Source organism: Tupaia chinensis, unplaced genomic scaffold, assembly GCF_000334495.1.
Source record: "Tupaia chinensis unplaced genomic scaffold, TupChi_1.0 Scaffold000528_1, whole genome shotgun sequence".
Lineage (NCBI taxonomy): Eukaryota > Metazoa > Chordata > Mammalia > Scandentia > Tupaiidae > Tupaia > Tupaia belangeri.
The window spans coordinates 6664091-6672934 of NW_006160041.1; the positions used below are offsets into that span (position 1 = coordinate 6664091).

At 40.2% G+C, this 8844-nt stretch overlaps 1 pseudogene; it reads right to left on the minus strand.

Moving 5' to 3' along the window:
* Nucleotides 1-7703: 7703 nt before the first annotated feature.
* Nucleotides 7704-8844, minus strand: LOC102491910 (GTPase IMAP family member 7-like; annotated as a pseudogene).

An 8844-nucleotide genomic window follows, 5' to 3' on the forward strand; every position in this document is an offset into this window, starting at 1 on the left:
AAATTATCTTCCACCGGCTGGAATGGAGATTTTTTTTTTTTTTTTTTTGAAGGGTTTTTTTTTTTTTTTTTTTTTTTTTTCCTGCTATAGGGTGCATGCACTTGCCAGACAGAGAGAGACATAGAGACAGAAAGCGAGAAATCACGCCCCCAGGGGGGATGGTCACGCCACAATCCCTTCTCCTCCATTCTCCTCTCGGGATCTTGGGCACGCACGCACATGCGCCCAGCGTGAGTTTTAAGCCACCGGGTCCGGGACGCGAACCGCGGTCAACTATGTGGGAGTCGAGCGACACAGCCATTACGCTAACTGCTGGTTCCCTAGCTGCAAATCTTTTAGCAAAGGATGCTGCTGGATTGTATTTACCTTTGTCAGTAAAGGTGGACCCGCCCTGGCGGTGGCCTCCAGGTGATCATGGCTGGCAGTGTAAAGGAAGAGGTGCCTTGGTTAACTGGAGTGTAAGATTCCTGAAAGGTTTTCAAGTGAAAACAAGAGAAGCACAAATTCATTCAATTGAGCCCATAGATACTTATTGTTGGGTCCGTAGCTTTCAGAAAAGGAAGGACTTAATTTGAAAAGAAAACCACAGAAACAATCCTCTTTATTCTTACCTCCCTGTGCTTATTAAGTAAGTTTTGTTTCAAAATACTTTTTTTGTTTGAAAAGGAGAAGACATTAAGTGTTAATAGCTTTCATGGTACTTAGTCTTCTATTTATTCTCAGAAGGGAAATAAAAAACAGCTATAGGCTAAAGGAAATTTTTTGAGGAATGTTTGCTATAGGGTGCGTGTGCTCGCCAGAGAGACTGAAAGCGAGAAATCACCCCCCAGGGGGCTATGGCCACACTGCAATCCCTTCTCCATTCTTCTCTTGGGATTTTGGGCATGCGTGCAAAAGTGCCTAGCGTGACTTTCAAGTTGCTAGGTCTGTGACTCAACCAAGGTTGACCATGTGGCAGTCCAGTACCTTAAACACTATGCTACCTGCTGGTCCCACAGGAAGAAGTTTTCTTTTTAAAAAAAAATATTTATTTTGATTTTATTTATTCATTCATGTATTGTAATTTGACCAGAGAGAGACACAGGGGGCAGAGAAAGAGAGAGAGGGAAAGTGAGAAAGCAAGCTACCAGGTCCGGGACTTGAACCATGGTTAGTCATGTGGGGTGTTCAGCATCCCAACCATCAAGCCACCCACTGGTCCTCCTAAAGAAGTTTTTGAAAGGCTATTTATTTCTTCTTTTCAAGAGAGAGAAAGAAAGAGACAGAGATTCCCAGCACGGTCTTCACACAATGATTCACCCCAAAGCCTCTGCCAACCTGAATCACAGCATGCACGCACACCTACGGTTTAGAGAAGGTCCTGGCTGAGAACCTGAGACCTTCCTGTGTGGTCCAGTTGTGTCAGTGCTGCCCTGTTGCCTCGCTCTGGGCTAAAGATTTAACCGCTCCCCCATGCGCCAGCAGCCCCTACTATCCCTCTTCAGCTCCCTTCCTCCAGCCTAGACCCCCAACTGAATGTTCACATTATGCAGAACACAACAGAGACTTGGAGACAGTCGTGGTAAAGAGCTCTGTTTGGTAAAAAGCTCTTCTTTGTGGCAAAGCAGTTTTTATCTCTTTGTCCATATTTTTCTAAGCAAAAAGAGAAGCACAAAAAGACGGAAACACGACGTTTCTGCTCCCTCAGTGACTGTTCTAGGCACCTTTTGTAGTTGCTGTGATTCTGCCTGTGGGTCCCACCGGCACACCTCAAGACTTGGGTTCAAGCCCTAAAATCTGGGGAACCTTCTCCCCAATGGCAGTGTGAATTCGTGTGGTCAGTCTTTTTTTTTTTTTTTTTTTTTTTGAGAGGTTTTTGCTATAGGGCACATGCGTTCACCAGAAAGACAGAAAGCAAGAAATCACCCCCAAGGGGGGGGGGGATGGCCACGCCGCAATCCTTTCTCCTCCATTCTCCTCTCAGGATCTTGGGCACGCATGCACACACACCTGGCGTGAGTTTAAGCTGCCAGGTCCGAGACTTGAACCGCGGTCGACTACGTGGGAGTCCAGAGACATAGCCATTATGCCAACTGCTGGTCTCATGGTCAGTCCTAAAGTGTATTGGAAGCAGAGGTCATGACAGCTATTGGCAGTGGTTGATAAAAGGGAAAAACAATAGAGATGTAACCCACTCTGTTTCCTTTTATTCTGGACTTTAGATGGAATTCTACCCCTAAACTCCAGCGGCTAGAAGGTTAGGGCCTGCTCCTGTGCCTCCTGGTGTTTGCAGAGTGTTAATAGGACAGGATGTGAACAGGACTGCTGTGCTACTTGCCTGACTTTAGGTAGAATGTAATTGATGATACTATTATTCATCATTTATTCTTGAGAAGAAACAATATTTATGGAGTACCTAGTCTGTATGAGATTTCACAAATATTATTTTTTTTCAATCTTCACAATTCTAGGTAGGTTATCTTTTTTTTTTTCCCCCCTCTCATTTTATTACCTTGAAATTTAACAGTACAGAGAAGTCACGTGACCTTGGTGGGTCAGATTGAGGTAGGTAATCTTTTACTCACTTTGTGTACAGGGAAACAGAGGCTCAGAGTGCTTAGATAATTTTCCCAGTTAGGTAGCATGGACCAGGACTTAAAAGCCCGTGAGAGCCCTTTCAGCATGATGCACTTGTATATTGTATGTAGCAATAGTATTTTCTGTCCTTTTGGGAGGACTGCGACCTATAGCATGCGAGTATATGTTGGATATTGGCAGAAGTGTGAAATAACCAAGAGCTCAATATTGCACTGCTTGGATAACCAACCTTGCAGCCCTAAGGGAGTACGAGAGTAAATAATACTTTGCAAACAATTATTAGAAATCTTTAGAAGTTTCTTTACGGTATTCTCAGGTGACTCTGACTTTTAGAGATAGTTACGTAAATGTCATAAAGTGAAGGATCTAGAATTTAGTAAGTGGACTACAATAAAGAAATGAAATGTACTTTCAATATCAGTAGCAAAGAGAAGGTTAAAAAGCATCCATCGGGGGACCAGAGGTGGCATAGTGGTTAAGGCGCTGGACTCCCACATAGTTAACTATGGTTCAAGTCCCAGACCCGGCTGTGCGTGTGTGTCTAAAATCCTGAGAAGAGATTGTGGTATGACCATCCCTTCAGGGTGTGTGTGTGTGTGTGTGTGTGTGTGTGTGTGTGTGATTTCTAGCTTTCTCTCTCTGGCAAGTAATGTGCCGATAGCAAAAATCTCTCTCAAAAAAGGAAAGCATCCATTACAACACAGTTTAGAGGAAGATAAGATAGGAAAAAAGTTTTCAAGAGTTTAAATGGTTACTAAATCTAAGGTCATATAGTTTGGGACTGTATTTCTTTACTATTGTTTTTAATTGTCAGAAAGTGTATAACTCACGAGAGAGAGAGAGAGAGAGAGAGAGAGAAACAGGGGTGTATGTGAGAGAGAGAGAGAGCGACAGAGAGAGAGAAAACTCTCCAAAGGGACGCAGTCATGCTCATCCTTTTTTCCTTATTTCTCTACCTTTCAGAATTTGGAACATGTGCATACACACATTCTAATCCTATCTTTCTTTCTGCTTTATTAATTGTAATATTTCCATAAAGAGAAACTTTTTTCACATTGACTATTTGTCTACTTTGGAGAACAATTCACACAAGAAGGATAGAATAAATACTTGATTAATTCCTTTATCTATCAGTTTCAGACCAATGAGTTGTCTTGCTAGCATTCTCTGAAGGGGACAGATGTGGTTTTGCTTTATCCTTAGCAATATTATGAAATCACTTTTCTAAACATATTCCATGTGTTTCAACCCACTGCAGTTTTATTCTTTTGATACACAAGTCAAATTGGCTTCTGAGTTCTCTCAGTAAAGCCTCAATAGTGCTTCATAGCTTTTTTGCTTCCTCATACAACAAAGTTTTTTAGGTGAGGGCAACAAGGTTTTCACATACATTTTTGGCCTGAAGATCCTTGTTCGTTTCTCAGAAAATAGGATTTACAAATTACTTTGAAGATGGCAGGTGCAGTGGCGTAGTGGCAACACAGCACTCTGCAATGCCGAAGGTGCATGACAAGGTTCTGAGTTTGCATCCCAAGGGGTCCCTGTATACATTGGGTGTGTGCCTGTGTTCCTGTGATTCTGGCTGCCTGAGGTCAGGGTGGATCCTGGTGTGAAGACCCTGTTGAAGGGGCTTCTCTCTCTCTTTCTCTCTTTCTCTCCTTTTCTCTCTCTCTCTTTCTCTCTGTCTGTGTCTCAAGTGATCACTGGCCATTAGTCTTAAGATTCTCTTAATGGAAAGAGTTAAAAAACAATTTTTAAAGAGGAAATTTAGTATGTACTAGTATTTCCAGTTCAAATTTAACATTCCTTAAATTGTTTTTGAAGGTAATATTTTTTGGTTGCTTTTCACTTTTGCTAAAAGTTCTGTATCCTAACTACATTAATATAAGTACTATGTGACTTATTCTGCTCTATATGTGTGTTATATTTTACAGTATTTGTATCTGTGTGAATTTTACACATATCAGTATATCAAAATTATCTAAAGAATATTATTAACAACAATATGACAGTAGAACAGTTTAAGAATTACCTGATTTTTTTATTTTTTACTTAGTTTCTACTAAGCATATAGACTCAAAGTCACTTGAAATAATTATTCTGTGTGGTACACAGTTTCTTTCAATTTTTGCTTTTTATTTTAAGAAGTTCATTTTTGTTTAATTTTGTTTTAAAATGACAATAAATAGTTGTATGGTTCCAAAACATTGTTATAGATGAGTGGCAAGCCAGTAAATTAATAAAAATGTTATAAATTTTTCTGGATTTGATGATATTTGATGAAATTGTCAGCTTTTTTATTTTTTAGGTTTCTGCCTTAGGGCCCATGTACTTGCTGGAGAAAGAGAGAGAGATAGAAACAGAGACAGTGAGAGGGAAAGTAAGAAATCACCCTCCCCCCCTTGTGAGGGGATGGCCATGCGGCAATCCTTTCTCCTCCTTTGGGCATACACACACATGGGCCTGGCATGTTTTAAAAGCCACTGAGTCTGGGACTCGAACCATGGTCGACCATATAGGAGTCCAATGATGTAACCACTATGCCATCTATTGGCCCCCAACTGTCAGCTTTTTAAGATCTGTAATTTTTTTTATTACTTTTTTCATTTTAAATAAATAATTCATTTTTATTTCTGACTTTACAATTTGGTGTTCTTTGATTTAATTTTCCAGATTGCATTAGTGTCAGGTCACATAAAAAACTGCAATGCTCTCTGTCTGGTGAGCGCATGGGCCCTATGACAAAAACCTCTCCAAAAAAAAAAAAAAAAGAATAATTTATATTTACTGTTGTTTATTATTATTATTATTATCTTTCTTTTTGTTTGTTTTGTTTTTGAGAGGTTTGCTTGCTATAGGGTATGTACACTCACCAGAAAGACAGAGAAAGACAGAGAGACAGAAAGTGAGAAATCACCTCCTGGGGGGATGGCCATGCTGCAGTCATTTCTCCTCCATTCTCCTCTCGGGATCTTGGGCACGCACACACACGTGTCCAGCGTGAGTTTAAGCCACAGGGTCTGGGACTCAAACCTTGGTCCACCACATGAGAGTCCAGTGACATAGCCATAATGCCAATTGCTGGTCCCGATTATTATTATCTTTCAATTTGCTACAGAGCATACACATTCACCAGATACAAAGAGACAGAGAGACTGTTGTTGACCTTGTGGGATTCCAGTGTCTTAACCACCGCCACCTGCTGACCCCAGTGCCATTCAATCTTAACACTGGCCCAAAGTCTCTGACTTTGTGATTGTGTTTCATCAGTTCCAGATGTGCTTCTTGATTGGGACACTGATAAACAAAAGCAAACACCAGAAGAAACACATGAAATAATCCAAATAACCCCAAATTACCACTACCACAAAAGGATAATTTATCTGTTTACTCCCATTTCTCAGCATATTTTGATGGAATGGAGATGAGAGAACTTCAATATTCTCAATTAGAAAGAAGAAAAATGGTGGCTCCAGCAACCTCCAATCCCAGACAATTTTTAAATATTGCTGGATGTATGTTTTGTGGATGTCTACTGTGGGGGTGGAGACAGGTCTTTTTCTCTCTTTTCTCCTCTTGATCAATCTTTCCTAAGTATTTTTCTATTTTATTGAACTATTTAAAGAAGCTTTTGGATTCATTTGTGTATATATGTATATATATATATATATATTCATTTGTATATATACACATACACACATATACATATATACACACACACACATATATATATAATTTCATTGATTTATGCCATTTTATTATACTTTTCTTACTTTGCTTACTTTGGGTTTAATTTGCTCTCTTATTTTCTTATAGTTGACATCTGAACCATTGGTTTTAGACTGTTTTTTTTTTTTCTAATATAAGCATCTCATACTATAAACATTCTTCTAAAACTATTTTAGCTCCATTCCCTAAATTTTGATATGTGTGTTTTTAATTTTCATACCATTCTAAGTGTATTTTAATTTTCCGTATGGTTTATTCTGTCCCTTTTGGGTTATTTAGAAATGTGTTGCTTAATTTCCAAATATTTGGAGATTTCCCAGATAGCTTTTCTGCAACTGAATTTTGGTCATGTTTTACTGGGGCCAGATAACCTCTCCCACATGATTACAACCCTTTAACTCATTTAAAACTTGTTTTGGCACCAGCAGTTGGCATAATGGCTATGTTGCTGGACTCCCATGTAGTCGATCATGATTCAAGTCTGGGACCCGGTGTCTTAAACTCACGTCAGGTACATGTGCGTGCGTGCCTGAGATCCTGAGAGGAGAATGGAGAAGGGATTGCGGCGTGACCATGCCCCCTGGGGAGTGATTTCTCACTTTCTGTCTCTCTGTCTCTCTCTGTCTTTCTGGTGAGCGCACATGCCCTGTAGCAAAAATCTCTCTCAAAAAAAAAAAAAAAAAACACCAAAATACAAAACTTGTTTTATGGCTCAGACTAGATTCTTTCATGGCAATGGTCCTACATGCCTCTGAAATGAATTTTTGTTATTTTGGGGTTGAGTTTCTATAAATGGCTATTAGGTTAAATTGCTTCAAAATATTGTTGAAGTTGTTAATTAAGTAAATACTTATTGATTATTTTTGTCTTTTTTTAAAAACAACCACACACAGAATAATTATTTGTCTATATCTCTTTTCAATTTTATATTTTTTCATCTATTTTATTTTAAATATGCACACGTTTTATTCATCAGTTATATCTTTTTTTTTTCTTTTTTGGGGAGAGTTTTTTTTGTGTTTTTTGTTTGTTTGTTTGTTTGTTTTTGCTATAGGGCACGTGTGCTTGCCAGAAAGACAGAGAGAGACAGAGGGACAGAAAGCGAGAAATCACCTCCCAGGGGGGATGGCCACACCACAATCCCCTCTCCTCCATTCTCCTCTCGGGATCTTGGGCACGCACGCACACGTGCCCAGCGTGAGTTTAAGCTGCTGGGTCCGGGACTCGAACCACAGTCGACTACATGGGAGTCCAGTGACATAGCCATTACACTAAAGGCTGGTCCCTTTTAGTTATATCTTAAGTCTGAGATGGGGAGATATTTTTGTAGCCATTTTGTAAAATATAAGTCACATTAGCAAATGACAACAAATTAAAAAGAAAAAATGGAATTTACATTATTTCTGAAACATATGCCATATTCCTGAAAGCATTCCCTTCTGCACCTTTAAAACGTCTCTGAATATATTCCTCTCAATTTCTTTCCTTATATTTATTTTTTTGTCATATTCTATCTTTAGTGATCTTATTTTTTCTTCCTTTTCTTGCTTTAATTTATTAGCATATTCCTTTTCTACTAGAAGAATTTCATTATTTAGTTGATCAGTGTAGATGTTCTTCAAAACCTCTGCCTGTCATCTCAGCCTTTTCTCTGTATCCTTGTAAATGTCGTAGGAAAAGTAAGTCCCTCCGTTGTTCCGCACCATAGTATCTATCAGCTCCACCAGCTCCTGCACTTGACCTTCCTTCTCAGCCTCACCTGCTTTGTTGCTGAAGGCACAGTAGTGATTCCCACACTCCTCAAGGATGTTTTTGTTTTTTAAGAGAGGTTTTTGCTATAGGGCGCGTGCACTCGCCAGAAAGACAGAGAAAGAGAGACAGAAAGCAAGAAATCACCCCCTAGCGGGGATGGCCACGCCGCAATCCCTTCTCCTCCATTCTCCTCTTGGGATCTTGGGCACACACACACACACACACACACCCGGCATGAGTTTAAGTCACTGGGTCTGGGACACGAACCGCGGTCGACTACATGGGAGTCTAGCAACAGCCATTACGCTAACCACTGGTCCCCTCAAGGATGTTTTTTAGCTTCTTGTCTCAATCTTCTATAAAGTCATTGAGGCGCTGGTCTTCCAGCTCTTCTTTGCAAGTGAACAAGATGATCATGTACTTCATGGCTGGCTCCCCAAAGACAGCTTTGATCAGTCTAATTGTTTTCTAATTGTGAAGTGGCCTAGTTGCAAAACCATGATGATGGCATGAGGGCCTGGTCAGGAGAAGATGACGCATCTGCTGATTTCGGAACACGTGGTGTCCAGGCTCTCCTCGATGTCAAAGAGCCCCGGGGTGTCAACAATGAGAAGGTCTCTCCCCTTCCATTCCTGGGATACTCTGACAAGTCGTAGTAACAGCATGGGCAGAAATTTTAGAAGCAAATGTTTGTGGCCCAAGGATAGTGTTTGCTGTGGCACTTTTCCCACTTTCAGTCTTCCCTACCAGAACGATCCTCAGAGTGCTGTCCTAATGGTCAGCCAT